At 41.0% G+C, this 16,957-nt stretch overlaps 1 long non-coding RNA gene across 1 annotated transcript in view; it reads right to left on the bottom strand.

The window, feature by feature from the left end:
- Positions 1–322: 322 nt before the first annotated feature.
- LOC138924846 (uncharacterized) overlaps positions 323–16,957 on the bottom strand; it is a 39,675-nt gene continuing 23,040 nt past the window's right edge. The window contains exons 2-4 of the long non-coding RNA XR_011440164.1: positions 2,469–2,565; positions 1,960–2,038; positions 323–545 (exon numbers count right to left, since the gene is read on the bottom strand). This is a non-coding gene — a long non-coding RNA (uncharacterized lncRNA). The remainder of the gene's footprint in view (positions 546–1,959; positions 2,039–2,468; positions 2,566–16,957) is intronic.

Genomic DNA, 16,957 nt, shown 5'->3' with positions numbered 1-16,957 from the left:
TAGTCCAGGAAATCCCCTTGTCTATCTCAGCATCCTTCATATATCCATATAAAGGAATAAAAATGCTGAAGGTTGAAAAGATGCTAAATTCCCCAAGTCGATGAGGTAGATATTCTCTGACTCATCCTCCAGCACACACACAGCTCTCACGATAGAATGTTCAGCTTTGTTTCACCTCCTGCCTTACCCAAAGAGTAGCTGGTTCTCCTGAATCTCTGATGCAGGGTAAACAGAATCTACCTTGACTTGCTCTGGCAAGCAAGCGAGGGCATGGCCACAGTCAAGTTTGAATAACAGACATGGTCTAATGGCAGGGAAAATGTTAGAGTGAGAAGAAAACACAGAGTTTATTTGGCAAGATTCATTGCAAGTAACACTAATCCAATTCAAGCTAATTAAGCAAAAATAGTAACACTATTTCATACAATTAGCAAGTCCAGTGATGACCCCGTTTGAAGCACAGCTGATCTGCAGGATGTGTCTGTCATCATTTCTTGCTCCTGTTTCTCAAGGAGAGTTGGCTTAATTCTCAAGCAGGTCTTTTCCTAGTGGTGGAAAAGGTGGTTAGGGATACACAACTGCAAGTTAACTACTGCCACAAAAAGAAAGGATCCATCTAGCTTTGGCATAAACGTCCAAAGGATGACTTTGACTAATCTGGGTAGGGTTTCATACCAGTTCCTGAAACATTCATCATGGCCAGCAAAAGTCGGGTACTCTGGCTAGAACTGACTCGTGCATGATACTTACTAGAGTAATGCTACACTTCCATAGCAAAGAGACTCAAAAATAATTCAGTGCCTTTAAGAAAATAGAGGTATGCTTCTCTCTCATGTTTCAGCCTGAGGTGATATTCCATATCAGTGGAGGTCTTGCTCCATGGAGTCATTCAGGAATCTGGATTTCTTCCATTTCATTCCTCCATCAGCCCCTAGAGGCTGTATGTTCAAACCTGGGTGAAAAGCACATCCAGGCTCTAGCTTCTGGGAAGGAGAATGGGGCACACAGGAAGCATGCCTGCTGCCTTGAGGCATTGACCCAGAACTTGTGTATATCACTTTTGCTCACAGTCCATTGGCACAGTCTTAGTCCCATGGCCACTCCTAAAGGCAAGAGATGCGGGGAGATGCAGCCTGGCTACGTGCCCAGGAAGACAGTGAGAATATACAGTAGCAGTCTCCACAGTGTGGGCCCAACTTCGGCTGGGAAGAGGTGGAAGATGTCACATCCAACCCATGGAGAGTGAATTCCCCCTTTGAAAGGAGGATTCTGATACCAGAAGAAGGGAAACAGATGATGTTCAGGCAGAAACAACTGGTGTCCCCTACAGGTCGGTATCAGAATGGTACGTTCAAGGACATGCTGCAGCCAAGCATAGTCAAATGAGCAGGTGTCAGAATCAAGCAATATTTAGCCAACCGGAAGAGCATTTCTGAGGGCATGTGCTGTAGAACACATGCAAAACAGAAGAAATAACGTGATGTTGTTCTTAAAAAGACACTGTGGTCAACTAAGTTTGGAAAACACTGGGTTAAGCAAAGTGAAGCAGGTTTCTTCCATGTGGTTGTTCTCAGAGTCTTTAGTGTGCTAATCTCTGAGTTTGCAACATTTGCCAAGCTCATTTAAGGTCATGGGAGATGTCACGGGATATTGCCCCGAGGAACAAACTTACAGGAAAGTCTGCACCAGAGCAAGAGACAGACACATGTCAGGGCTGCAGAGCCTCGGGCAGGACCACTCCTATAGGGCTGGTCTGGGAAGGCTACAGCAGGGTGACCGGCCAGTTGCAGTGGGGAGGGTGAGACGGGCTGAGCCACTGTTAACAGTAGGGGGCCAGGTGCAGAGTTCTGAGTGACACCTGAGCTGTAATAGAGTGACACTATTCATAATAGAACCCCCTCTTAGGTTAAGCTCCACGGGCAGAAGATAAACTCCGGTCTCAATTCTCATGAATCTCACCTTCTAAAGCTGTGCTGTTCGATGCAATGATCACTAGCCACGCGTGGCTCCTGAGCCCCTGCGATGGAGCTAATGCAGGCTGAGAAACCGAATTTTTAATTTTACTTAATTTTAATTCATTTAAATTTAAATTAAAAAGTTGAAGCAGCATAAAATATTTTTCCATTAAACACAAATGTATTGTTTTGGTAGAACTATATTTCTCTTTAATCATTGAAAAATTAGCATCAGAATTGAAACTTAGGCAGTAAGTATAAAACACACTGGATTTTTCAAAGACAGCATGAAAAAGGTACAAAATATCTCATTAATAATTTTTATATAGATTACATGTTAAAAATATTTTGGATACATCAGTTTAAATAAAATTATTACAATTAATCATAGATTTCTTTTTACTTTTTTAAATGTGGAAACTTTTTTAAAGTTTCATGTGTGGCATCTGGTAGAATGCCACTCGATCTACTCGATGGTGCTGCTTAGCATTTTGTAAGGTCAATCCCCCGAACCTGGTCCTGCTTCCCAGGGCAGGGATTAAGTCTTCAGATGTGCTGCAGAGTCTTGTAACAAAGCAATCATAACTAATCAGCAGAATTTGGGCAAAAGCTAAAAAAAAAAAAAAAAAAAGGAAAACCAATTAAAAAATCCATTAATTAGCATACTTCTGAACTTAAGTCATTTGTTTGAATCCATTTTTCCTTTGCCTTCCTCATACAAATTAATACCTGTCAACCAAAGGTAATGTGTTTGAACTTTACAAGAATGCATAAAATTTGCATGCTGTGACTTTTCTAATGGTAAAACAAGATCAAACAGATTTTCACCCAAAGAAAGACTGCTAAATCAAGATCTGAAGTACTTATTAAATTAAGAACTGATTGTTCTTCAGGCTACGTCTCCGAACAGCCCATCAGTTATTGTGTTTGTTTCTATATTCGAACATCAGCCACATCTTATCTTTAGCTTTAGAGATTATAATAATTCAAGAAAGACCTCAAGGGAAGGCCCATTTTGTATAACCTTCACTTGTGAGCCTGACATATTAAATATAACAAGTATGTATTGAGGAACTATTCTGTGCCAATGTTTTTGGGACCTTCTAGGGGTAAATGCACCCCTGTGCCCATGCCCATATTTGGAGCCATGTGTGTAGGGCAGGGCTCAGTCCCTCCCTCACCACTGCCGATTGGATAAGGAGTCTGTATCTGACCAAAGCTGGGCCAATCAGAACCTCTTCTTAGATTTAGATTTGGAATGCAGAAACGAGACTTCACTTGGTTTCTGATGAGCGCTGGAGCTAGGCGGTCAGGAAAAGCAGAGGCTGGGACCCACAGCATAGTAAAATAATCGACAATGAGCTCAAAGAAAAATAAAGTAGACAAGCCAAAAGAAGCAGAGATAGGAGATTAAACATTCTAGGGAAGATAGAGCAAGTAACTTTAGATTCAAATTTTCTAGTTCCAGTGCCATATGACATATCTCTATAATTATTACTCTGCAGTTGCTAGAGGCACTTTCAGACATTCAATAAATTCCTTGCTTTTTTTTTGTTTCTGACCTAAGCTAGTTTACATGACTTTCTGTTTCAACAATAAAACTGATCCTTGCTTTAGTCAGCCAGGCCCTAGGGCTCTTTGTCCATTATGAAATTATTTAATAGGAAACAAATAAATGAAATTATAACAAGTTAATAAATATTAATAAAATGATAAATATAGTACCCTGAAAGAAAAAAGAGAGTGATTATCTAGAATAGATATTTTTCATTAAATTCAAATAAATATATTGGTAGTCCTATTACAACTCCTATTACTATACTAAAAGTAAAAAGAGGAGAAAATAAAAACAGGAGGAAGAAAATAAAAGAGGAAGAAACAAGACAGCTCTTGACATAAGTTCTTTCCTTCAGCAATGTCTACTCTTCTCCCTTTTGTTTTTATAAGATCCTCCAATAAAAAGTAAGTTAGGTGAGGATCTGAAAAATAGGAAGGTGTGAATTGGCAAATAGTCAGTGAGCATCTAATAAGAGCTCAACATTATATAAGGTCGTTGGGAGAATCAGCAGAAAAAAAGCATTGATGCTGGGGCCGGCCTGGTGGCACGGCAGTTAAGTTCGCATGTTCCACTTCGGTGGCCCAGGGTTCATGGGTTCAGATCCTGGGTGTAGACCTATGCACTGCTTGTCAAGTGATGCTGTGGCAGGCATCCCACATAAAATACAGGAAGATGGGTATGGTTGTTAGCTCAGAGCCAGTCTTCCTCATCAAAAAGAGGAGGATTGGCAGCAGATGTTAGTTCAGGGCCAATCTTCCAAAAAAAAAAAAAAGCATTGATGCTGACATGCAGGGAACTACAATCTAGTTACCAAGATAACACCAACACCAGAGTCATTACTTGGACCTAGAAAATTGGGGTGATTTCCTCGGGTCTGAATCTCAGAAAAAGGGTAGGTATCATAATATTCAAGTTCACGAGAGCAAGGAGAAGTGTATACCCAAGATAGAATCAGATCCATAGCCAGATGGAATATCCAAATTATTGTCAAGGTGTAGACAGACTCATAGCCAAGAATACAGGACCAAGCATTGAGTCTGAAGAGCAAGTTAGAGATAGAGAAATGAGAAAGAACAAGTAGGTATAGAGCTGAGAGGAGGCAGATGCTGATAAATATGAAGGAGGAGTGGGCCAAGGTAGGTGGACTGGAACAAAGAGCACGACTGGCAAGAGCTGGCACAGTGCGCTGTGCTGTGGGGCTGGGTGAGAGGCCCAGGGAGTGCATGGTCGCTTAGAAGGAAGGTGGATGGTTCTGACAATGGACAGTATCTGAGGGACTTGAAGTCCAGAGCCAACCCATAATCCCAAACTCTCCACCAAGGCAAAATCTGCCCCCAGTCAACACTCTCCCTACCTTCAAAATACGGCTAAACGTTTGCATTTTAGCCATTGTTTCTGGTGTTGGATCATCTAGTCCAACCCATTAATTTTAAAGACACGTCTTCGAAGGGCCAGAGAAGTTACGCAACTTGATCAAAGCTATGCAGCTAACGGCAGAGTCAGGAGTAAAATCCAAATTTCCTGACTCTTAGTCCAACTCCGCCATGCTGAAAACTTTCTTTTCCCTTCTAAGCTGCTCTATCAAAAGTTCATTTTTAACTTGTAATCTTTCAGTAGGAAGCTTTCCACACGCAAATTCTCACAAATCCTGCACATCTTAACACCTTTTCACTCTTCCCAATAGTAGACCTGGGTCTTTTATCTCCCCAGGGATTGAGATAACTAAAGAACAAGAGAAGATAACTGAGGACTAGATTGGTCAAAGAAGTTTCAGCAAGAAAATAGAATTTTATCTGAATTTTGAAAAATAAGGATGATTTAGACAAGAAGAGGGAAGAAGGGAGGAGATTCCCAGGAAGATAAAGAAGATCCTCACTGAGAATGTGATGTATGGAGGCCCATGTCCGTACAGGATGAAGGGAAGAGAGTGAGAAAGAGATGGGGGAGTGAGAGAGGGAGGAGGGGGAGAGAGAGAGAGAGAGATGCTCCAGTCATAGACTTCAAGTTACCAAAGGATGCTAAGAGCCCCCCTCCACAGGTCTACTCTCCCAAACACCCCCATCCATAGAACTGAATAGCTATTTACTTGATAGCGTTTGAGACGCAGAAATGTCAGTGGTTAACATTGCTTGACCACTGGAACATATTTGGAATTGGAGGAGACGGAATTCTTCCCACTGGGAGTCCTGTTGAAATGCAGCAATGCTGTTTCATACTTTTCATATTCTTCATGTTTTAAGAGCCTTAGAAAAGCTTTCATACCCCAATGACTCATCCTGATGTTGGCATCTTCTAGAACCACGACTCTACACCTGGTCTTTCCTCCCCACTGTGGTTGCTCTGACCCTCCATCCATCTCAAGGTTGCCTCAAACATTTCCCCACAGAAGTAAACCAGACATTCTCCTCTCCTACTTCTTTAAAATATTTGTGTTTTATCAAACTAACATGTGTATATAGTTTTGATACTCAAGCAGTAACAAAGAGCCCATAATGATAGACAGCAGCCCCCACCTCATACTTTCCTACCTCACTAATGACCTAACTTCCCATTTCCGAAGCATAAAAAGAGAACTTCAGAAAAAGTGGTCTACATACACAATGGAATGTTATTCAGCCATGAGAAAGAAGGAAATTCTGCCATTTTTGACAACATGGATGGAACTTGAGGGTATTATGCTAAGTGAAATAAGCCAGACAGAGAAAGACAAACACTGCATGGTATCACCTATATGTGGAATTTTTTATAAAAAGTCGGACTTATAGAAACAGAAAGTTGAAAAGTAGTTGCCAGGTGCTGGGGAGTGGGGGAAATAGGGATGTTGGTAAAAGATACAAACTCTCAGCTATAAGATAGATAAGGTCTGAGGATCTAACGTAAGACACAGTGCCTATAGTTGATAACAGTGTGTTATAGAATCGAAATTTTTTGAGAGCAGAACTGAAATGTTCTTACCCCAAACAAAAAACCCAGAACTTCCACAAGTCCCCACATCTTCCACCTCCTATCATCTCTCCTGTTACTATGGATGGTCTTGGATGAGGCCCTGCCTGTGCACTAGAGCCTGTCGCCTTTCATCTGCTCCATAACAAGCTCCAACAATCCTCCCCTCTCTCTCCTGCAGCGTCCGTGTTTTTTCTCTCTCTACTGAAACATTCCCTTTAGCATATAATGTCATTGAGCAACCCCATTTAAAAAAATAAAAACTTATCTTGACCCCAACTGCTCCCTCCAGTTTCCGCTGCTTTTCTCTTCTTTTCATCACACACATCCACAAAAACTACCTGAAAGAGTTACCAAAACTCACTGTCTTCCGTTTCCTCCCAACTCTCTTGCACCGACTGCAGCCAGCCTTTCATCCCCTCCACTCTACTCAAATTGCTCTTGTCAGGTTAATAATGACCCTCTGATGCCAAATTCCTCTCCTAACCTGGTCTGGCAGCAGCGTTTAACACTGTCTATCACTCTCTCCTGGATACGTTGGCTTCCAGGACATCTCGCTCTCCTGGTTTTTCTCTTCCCTCTGGTTACTTCTGAATCTCTTTCGCTGGCTCCTCTGACTTTAAATGTTGGAATTCCTTTAGATTCATTCCTTACACCTCTTATTCTACCTGCATTCGCTCACTATGTGATCTCACCCAGCCTCAAGGCTTTAAATCCACCTATGCATTGATGAGTACCAGATTTATAGCTTCAACCTGAACCTCTCCCCTTAAACTCCAGACTCATCCCTATCCAGCTGTCTACTTTATATCCTCATTAAGGTGTCTAATAGACCCCTCAAAGTCAATGCATCCAAAACTGAGCTCCTGATGCTCCCCCGCCACCTGTCCTTCCAGCAGTCTGCTCCCCCTCTCACTTGATGGCAACTCCATTCTTCCAGTTGTTAGCGAACAAACCAGGGAGTCATCGTTAAATTCTTTTTCACATCACGTATCGAATCCATCAATAACTCTTGTTAGATTCACCTTCAAATTATATCCAGAATTCAGCCAGCTCTCACCACTCTTCCTGTTTTCACCATCATTTCTTGCCTGGGTTAGTTCAATAGCCTCCTACCAAAGCCTCCTTACCATAGTCCCTACTTCTGCCTTCGCCCCTTTCAGTACAGTCTTAACAGAGAGGCCCTTTTAAAGCATCGGGTCACATTTCTCTTGTGTTCGTGATCCTCCAAGGGCTTCCTATCTCACACACAGTAGAAGCCAAAGTTCGTTCAGAAACCTCTAAAGCCCTTTCATCTGGCCCTCTGGTGCCTCTCTGCACTCACCTATTCTCCTCCAATCCTCATCGTGTTGTGCAGTCTTCAACCACACTGGCTTTCTGTGCTTCCGAACATTCCAGGCGTGATCTCACCTTAGCATCTTTGCATTTGCTGCTTCCTCTGCCCCGACTGCTCATCCTCAGATAGAGGCATGGCTAGTTCCCTTGCTTCTTTCAGGCTCTGTGCAGATATTTTCCATGAAGCTTTCCCTGGCCACATTGCCTAAAATTTCAACCTCCCTCCTCTGTGTGTCCTATTACCTGTCCTGCTTTACTGATTTTTTTCCTTGCCACTTACCACTATCTAACATACTAAATATTTTACTTCATTATCATGTTTATTATTGGCCTTTCTCATTAAAATGTACGGTTTATCACAGCAGGGATTGTCTGTTTTGGATTTCTGCTATTTCTCAGGCACTCAGGACAGTGTCTGTACATAGGAACTCAGTATTCCTTGAAGTCCTATGTTACAGTTCTCTGTGTTATAAACCGAGAAATGGTGCACAAAAACCCAAAGCTGCCCATGTTAAATGGCGAGGCATGAACTAGGCTGAGTGAGTCCTGACTCCCAAGCCTGAGCTCTTTCCATTTTACCAGGATATTTTCCACCACTAGATTTAGAATTTTCTGCGTCAAGGTCCGTCAACAATGGGAGAAATCAGTTGTAGCTAGAAAATGAGGAACGTTTTCCCTCAAATTGGTTCTGTTCATACATTTAAATTGTTATTTCATATTTGCACAATTTCATTAAAATAAACACACCAGGATGATCACTGGAACATTATATGTAGAGCAGAAACGGAAGAATACTAAGCATCCATCAACAGAAGATGGCGGAAATGAATTATGCTGCATCCACACAATAGAACACTTCTGCAGACTTGAAAAAGATTGAGGTACATCCCTAAGTACTGATTTTTGAATCATTTCTCCAAGACGTATTACATGCTCTACAATTTCTTATCCATAATTCCAAAATCTAAAACATTCTAGAAATTCGAAGGCTTTTTTGAAACTTAATTGGTGGCAAAATCTGATCTGTCCTAAACTCACTTGACAGCAAATATTTACCTGTCCTGACATGAAAATATGTAGTCTTAATTGATCTCACTTGTTATGAATAGAATATGCATACCTTCCAATGAAAAAGCAATTTACTGTGCTTAATTATGGGGCGATGCCTCAGACCACGCCCCTGTGTAATGTGAAGTATGGTACATGCTTGGTATCACTACTCTAAAATCTAAAGATTCTGACCTCCTAAACGCAACTGGTCCCAAAGGCCCTCAGCAAGGAATTACAGTCCACACTAAGTGAACAAATAGGATGCAGAATAGCATCTGCGGGATGATCCAATTTACATAATTCAAAAAGACACATACACTGGTTTATGCCTGGAAATTCTGAAAGGAGTATATTTTTTTTATAAAGAAAGAATTTGTGTTGATCATCTCTAAGGAGTGGAACAGAGCAAAGTGCTGAACAACTCTGTCATCACAGGGACTGGCTCATCTCCTGGGGCCTGGGGCAGCAGGAGGGGGCTCCTGTTCTTTATCTGGAGTGCTGCCAGGAGATGATTCGAGTCCAAGTACCTTACATTCCTGTGTGTCTCAACTAAGGATTGCGTGCGCTCATGACAGACGCTGATTGATTCATCTTAAGTCACACCCTCTGTGGGTGGGGGCAGGATGGGGGGTGCGAGGAAGTCTCCTTTGACTGGCAGTACAGATGGTTCCTCCCCAAAGGAGGCAATGCTGAGGCTCTTACAGAAGGGCAGGGCACGACCTGCTGGGCAGACAACTCAAACAGATGTCAGCAACATGTGGGACAGGACCTGACCTGACAATCTATCTGCCACTAGCTACTTGCCTATTAGTAACTGAGCGATCATCTTAAGCCCCCATGGGCCTTGTTTTCTACCTAGGGAGGAGAGAGACTTCCAGGCTCTCACAGCTCTAACAGTTCGCTAATGGACTAGACACAGTGTCTCTCAGGCTTGAAAGTGCATACGAATCACCTAGGGATCTTGTTCAAAATGCAGACTCTGATTCCGCAGGTCTGGGTGACCTGCACAAGCTCCCAGGTGATGCTGAAGTTACTGGACAACCAGACCACACCTTCAGTAGCAAAGCGCCAGAGTGCTGTGCTGTGGCCTGCAGGTGACGAGACACTAAGCCAAAGTTAACAAACTTTGAGTTTTGAATGGTTTGCTTTACAGTAGTGGTACACCGTTCAAAGTTTCCTTTGCAGGCCCAGTTTATTGCACACATTGAAAGGATGCACATAGCCACTAATAAGATTTGTCTTTTATGAAGGCAAGTGTCTTTCATTTAATCATTAATCTAACCACCAAGAGTTTATCCTTATATTAAGACTCTGAAGTATAACCTAGGAGCTTTACCATCAACCTTATTAGGTACTTAAGAAACAATTGCGTCTAACTTTGGCTTAGAGCTAATACAAAAGATAATCACTTTTCAAGGTTTTCATGGTTAATGTAAACTTCAGAGAATTTTTTTGAGCTTTAGATCAATGAATTGTCCAATAATGCCAGGATATTAACCAACAGAATTTAGCTTGGGAGGCCCTAGGGAAGGCCCAGGTTTTCATTTATGGCTGTTCAGAGTCAAGTACACAGATGGATTCCAATAAATAATTAATTATAATGGAACTGGGGGCCTCTAAAGGGAGTTGAGTACAGTACTGACAGTATCACGATGAGTCTGTTTATTTAAGAGCGTGCCTAGATTAGGAAGTCAAATCCCCTCTGATAAGTTTGATGGTGTTTAGTCGACATTAGGTAAAGTTATAGAAGTCCAGGACTCTTAAGTCAGACATTTTCCAAATTACACTTTCAGAACAGAAATCACATCAGAAACCTGAGTTGACTGCGACATTAACTGCCCCCGATCAAACATTCCTCCTCCACAGGTTTCCTTCCATTCTGTGTCCTCTCGCTGGCATTGACCGGCGTGCCTTGGGGACACAGGAAGCTGGGAAAGCCAAATAAGATAATTACTTGCGAACTATTGAATAGGATAGTATTCTGGACATTTCAAGTTATAATTCACCTGAAAGATATGAAGCAGTTGAATTTTTTTTTAAATCATCCATCCGGACAGCTTAAAACCTCAGATGCCAAGGGACACTAGAGAGTGAGAGCTGAAAAATAACTGTAAGGAAAGGCTTCTAAGTAATAAGAGACAAAAATAAACAAATGAATAAATATTTAATATGACCAGTGGTAATGAGGAAGGTCTGGAAGCACTTAGCCTGCAAGGCAAACTTTTCCCCTGTAAAGCAGGGAGCCGGCAAACTCTTTGTCACCCGTTGCAGCAGACGTTTCCAGAGGCTGGAAAGGTACTGATGGCAATACAGTGAAGTCCGGCTGGAGAAGAGGCACACCTCCAGTAGCTTAAGAGTGGAGAGAACATTTAAGATCTACTCGGTTAGCAACTTTCAAGGATATCATCGCTGTCAACTATAATCACAACGCCGTGTATTCGATCCTCAGAACTTATTCATCTTCTAACTAGAAGTATGTACCCTTTGACTAATATCTCCCCATTTCCCACTGCCCACCCCCAGTCCCCGTAACCACCATTCTACTCCCTGTTTCTATGAGTTCAGCTTTTTCAGATTCCACATGTAAGTGATATCATACAGTATTTGTCTTTCTCTATCTGAATTATTTCACTTAGCACAATGTCCTCGGGGTCCATCCATGTTGTCACAAATGGCAGGATTTCCTTCTTTCTCATGGTTGGCCAATATTCCATTGTATGTGTATACTACATCTTTATCTACTCATCCGGAAGTTAAGGAAGTAGATCTTAAATGTTCTCACCACAAAATAGAAATGGTAATTATGTGACATGATGGAGGTGTTCACTAACACCACAGCGCCTTTGCTCAAAACCTCGGAGCTTCCTGGGTGAAATTTGAAACTGGCCCCCATGCACGGAGGGCAGTGAGAGACTGAAAAAAGAGGCAGACCACTCCAGACTGGTAGGTGGCAGGTTTAACAAGCAGGGGAACTTCCAGAGAGGCTTGTCTTGGGGGCCACAATACATGTAGGTCTCCATACCCACCCACCAGAATCTTGAGTTTATAGAGAAGCCTTAACGGAGTTCAGTCTGTATACTGTCCAGATGTGCTCACAGTAGTTCCCCTCTCAAGTCTGCTTCCTTGAAAATGGCTCCCACTGTGGGTATGGTGGGCAGAATGTACATTCCGAAGATAAGGGAGGGGGTGAGGTGCTTCTGATTGCCCAGATTTAGCTCTTGGGTCAACCTGCGGTCATGTCCTCTCGAAGACCTCCTCCAACCTGGTGTTAATCGTTTTGTAATATACAAGTGTATCAAATCAACACGTTGTACACCTTAAACTTACACAATGTTATGCATCAATTATATCTTAATAAAGCTGGAAAAAATGTTTTAAATTAAATAAACAAGGATATATACATACATTCTACAACCCATAACTTTTATCTCCAGATAGATTCTTCTCCATAAACTAGGGGAAATCTAACACATATGCATAAGGGAATGTGTATGAGGAAGTTTACTGATGCTGTCTTTGCAACAGCAAATATTGAACTTAACCTTATTGCCTATAAACAGAAGACAGATTTAAAATCTAAGGTATATTCATGTAACGGAGAGCTATTTAGTAGGTAAAATTAATGAAATACAGCCGCATGAATAAGTGTAGATAAATCTTTAAAACAATAGCGAGTGGGAAAAAAAGCAAGTTACATCAGTATGTTTCCCATTATGGTAAACAGTAAAAACATCCAGATCAATACCATTTATTGAAGAAAACACACAGGTGTAGTGAACGGGTAAAAACATGGATGGAAAGAGAAATGATCGACCTAAGCATAGTTGTTACCTCTGGAAGGGAAGTGGGAGGTTGCATTGATAAGGTACAAGCTTAGTTATACCTGTATAATTAATGAGCTTTTAAATTAAAATGTCTGAAACAGCTATGTCCAAACATTGACGTTTTAGGGCTAGTGACGCTAGGCTCCTCCCTCATTCTTCTCTCCTTCCTTTCAGTCTAGAGGGTCAGCTCCCATAACAGGGGAAACTATCATTACAAGCTTTGGGCAGCTATTTGTATTGTTGGGTAACCAGGGGGGTTTTTTTGTTGTTTTTCATGTAGTTATGAAAACTGAAAGTTAGTCACAGTGGGGAACATTTAAAGTAGAAGAGAAAGAGTGGGCAGAAGTTACAGAATGCAAAAATCTGAGAAACCCCACAGAAAAGGAACTTTCCATATAGTTTAGGCCAGATGTGAGGAATTTGCCTCTAGCAAAATTTCCGTGTCACATTGAGAATGTCTGAACCTAGAGGAAGCTTAAACAAGAAGCAGGAAAAGTGTCGGCAATATAATAATTACAGTAACCTGAGCATAAAACGTATATTAAAGAGAGACAAGAAAAATCAAAATGCTTGGTAGAGAGGCTGGCCCAGTGGTGTAGTGGTTGAGTTCACACGCTCCACTTCGTTGGCCCGGAGTTCACAGATTCAGATCCAGGGCGCGGACCTGCACACCACTCATCAAGCCATGCTGTGGTGCATCCCATATACAAAATAGAGGAAGATTAGCATAGATGTTAGCTCAGGGACAATCTCCCTCAAGCGAAAAGAGGAAGATTGGCAACAGGTGTTAGCTCAGGGCCACTCTTCCTTACCAATAAATAAATAAATAAATAAATAAATAAATAAATAAATAAATAAAATGCTTGGGAGGAGAGAAGTATCATTTAAATGCTAAAGGGTTCTAATTGTAGAGGGGTGTGTGTGTAGTTTTAGTAGCTTCTAGCTTTATTCTGAATAAACAGAGTACTGTTTTTAATCTTCTTTGTGTCATGTCCATTCAAAAACATAGAGAATTTTATGTTGTAGTTTAACAATAGTTAGCAGTATTATTAAAGCCCATGATATTTCTGCAAGGACAGTCCTAGACAATGGGGGTTACTAAGATAGAAAACTGTGCTTCCAAGTCACATTAGGATTCAACTCTCATTTCTACTACTTACTGGTTGTATGACCTTGGTTGAATCGTTAATTTCTCTGAGTCTTAATTTCTCATCTATTTAAGAGAAATGCTTAATTAGCTAATTACTTCCCACGTTGTTGTCATAAGATTAAGTTAAGGTAATTCTATAAAGTGTCTAGTGCGTGAGGTATTATCTATACTTAACAAGTGGTAAGTACATTTGCTATCATCAACAAGAAACTGAAGTGAAAATTCTTCCTGAATATCATACAATATAACAATTACTGGGAAAACAAAAGTCAGTCAAATGTTTAACTTGTGGGATTGTGAAACTAGTCTGACTACATTTTTTACTGACTTGCTTAATTTTTATAGAGTTTACTGAATTTAGTTTTGTTGTTAAAGAGGAAGAACCTATGTCCCTGGCTATGTTAAAATCAGCCTGACTATAAACTCATCAGAAGCACATCTCTTATTTTGTTGATTCAATAAGAGAAGCTCAATAAATGTGAGCTGATCTTAATTGAACTATTCTTGAAGTCAGGAAAATATCTAAATTTCATGGTCCTAGGAAACTGCTGAACTGTTATTGAGTCCAAAAATTAATGGTAAGTATTGATTTACTCCCCAGAGGGTGTGCGGTGTAGGGGAGGAAGACAAACCCTCCACTCACTCTAGGTCCTTCCAGCTGGTCTACGAGTTAGATTGAATGAGACAGAATAACAGGAGAAAATCAAACAAAGCTTTATAACATGTGTACATGGGAGAAACCCAGGAAAACTGAGCAACTCGCCAGAATGACTGAGGTTGTCACCTTAAATACCACCTTTAGCTAAAGACAAAGGAGGATGTCGGAGGTGGGGGGAGTCAGTTATAGGAGATTACCAGGAAAAGCACAGGAAACAAGGGAAAGGTTATTATGCAGATTTAAGTCCTCCCCTTCTGCATTGATGAGAGTTTCTAGAGATAAGGTCACCCCCATCTTCCTGGTACAGAGAGGGAGATATCTTTACAAAGGGAGATTTCCCTTGCAAATGTTTCTTACAAAGGGTAATTTCTACTTGGTTTTCAGAGCTTCTCCCCTGTCCGCAGTTTCTTAAAAGTAACCAGCCCAGGAGGGCTGGCCCCGTGGCCAAGTGGTTAAGTTCCCGCGCTCTGCTGCAGGCGGCCCAGTGTTTCGTTGGTTCAGATCCTGGGCTCCGACATGGCACTGCTTATCAAACCACGCTGAGGCAGTGTCCCACATGCTACAACTAGAAGGACCCACAACGAATAATATACAACTATGTACTGGGGGGCTTTGGGGAGAAAAAGGAAAAAAAATAAAATCTTGAAAAAAAAAAAAAGTAACCAGCCCAAAATTATCCTCATGCCAAAGAGATACATCCTGAGGTGGACAATTCTGATCCCCCACAGTGGCATTTTACCAAGCATTTCAGAGAGCTATTAAAGAAACGTCATGATTTGAGGTCTTCAGGGTCTTAAAATTCTTTTAACCACCTTTTTGAGACATAATTGTCATACAGTAAATTTCTTGTATTTAAAGTGGACAACTTGATAAGTTTTGACCCAGGTATACACCTCTGAAACCATCTCCAAAATCAAGATGATGAACACGTGCTTCACCACCAAGAGTTTTTCCTCCTGCCCCTTTGTAATTCCTTTATACTCCCCCTGGTTCTCTGGCAACCATTATTTTGTTTTCTGTCACTATAGGTTAGTTTGCATTTCCTGAAATTTTATGCAAGTGGAATTATACAAAATGTATTCTTTTATATCTGGCTTATTTTGTCAGCACAATTATTTTGAGATTCACGCATGTTGTTGCACGTATCAGTAGTTCATTTTTTATTGCTGAGTAGTATTCCATTGTATGGCTATACTATTATTTGTTTATTTATTCATCTGTTGACGACATTTGGGTTGAATCCACTAATAGGCTATTATGAATAAGTCTGCTACAAACAGTAGCATACAAGTCTTTACATGGACATTTGCTTTCATTTATCTTGAGAAAACACCTAGGAGTGGAATGGCTGGATCCTAAGACAGGTGTATGTTTAACCTTTAAAGAAACTGCCAATTTGTTTTCCAAAGTGGTTGTACCATTTTGCATTTCCCAGGAGTAATTTATGAGAGTTCCAGTTCCTCCATATCCTCATGAACACTTGATTTAGTCAGTCTTTTCAATTCTGATAGAAATATAGTGGTATCTCATTTTAATTTTAATTTTCATTTCAAGGGCCTTAAATTTGAATGGTCAGATACAATCTTGTCATGAACATGAATATATGAAAATACATTAATTATGAGTGACCATTAAGGAGAGTGAGTCAAATATACTTTAGAGTACAGGAGGCCAAAAGAAGATTTCCTATGGAAGACTAGTATAAGTTAGTTATTTCAAAAATTCAGTAAATCTCCGTATTCTATAAGCTTAAAATCTAACTGAAAAAATGAGGCATATAGGCAATAGAAGAGAGAAAGTTCATTTCATGCTGGGATGATGAAGTTTTCCAGAAGGACAGAATTTGAGCTGAGCAAGATTTCAATATGTAGAAATGTTGGAACTGAAATATTTTCAGGTAGAGAGAATGAAATTAATATTAGCATATAAATGGAAGAGGATTAAATCTATTTGAGGTACTGCAGAAATAAGGCAAGCATCAGCTGGAAACCATCCTGCCTATGAGATCTAGGTAAAATTGCCTTGAATCCCTTCATTTCATGACTGGTGGTACCCTACGCTCTCTCCTGCCTCTTGTGTCTCTTGGATTCTGTCTCCTTCACACAACGCCTCTGCCCTACGCTATGAATACCCTAACCTAAAACTGATCCTCTTCTTTAGAGCCACAGCAATCCTTATTCACATCAAGGCTTCTGGGGACAAGCAGACTTTGGTGGTGTAAATTATAGATCGTGGTGGTAAAGTGTGGAGAGGGTCATACCATGCTCAGAATAGCCCTCCTCCAATTTGATGGCTTTATCTTCCTTTCCTTTGTCCGTCTCTGTTCATCTCTGCTGCTCCTTTCTCCTACTCCACCATCAAACCAGGAGCTTCACTTTCTCTCCATTGTGCTTGGCAGCTTCACCCTCCCCTGAGACCTGGGTGCCGGATGACACCCCAGCCATTGGGGAACTAATCCTTGGCCCTAAGCATATATCAAAACTC

This window comes from Equus caballus, chromosome 6, assembly GCF_041296265.1.
Source record: "Equus caballus isolate H_3958 breed thoroughbred chromosome 6, TB-T2T, whole genome shotgun sequence".
In the NCBI taxonomy this organism is placed as follows: domain Eukaryota; kingdom Metazoa; phylum Chordata; class Mammalia; order Perissodactyla; family Equidae; genus Equus; species Equus caballus.
This window is presented reverse-complemented; position numbering and strand designations above follow the sequence as displayed.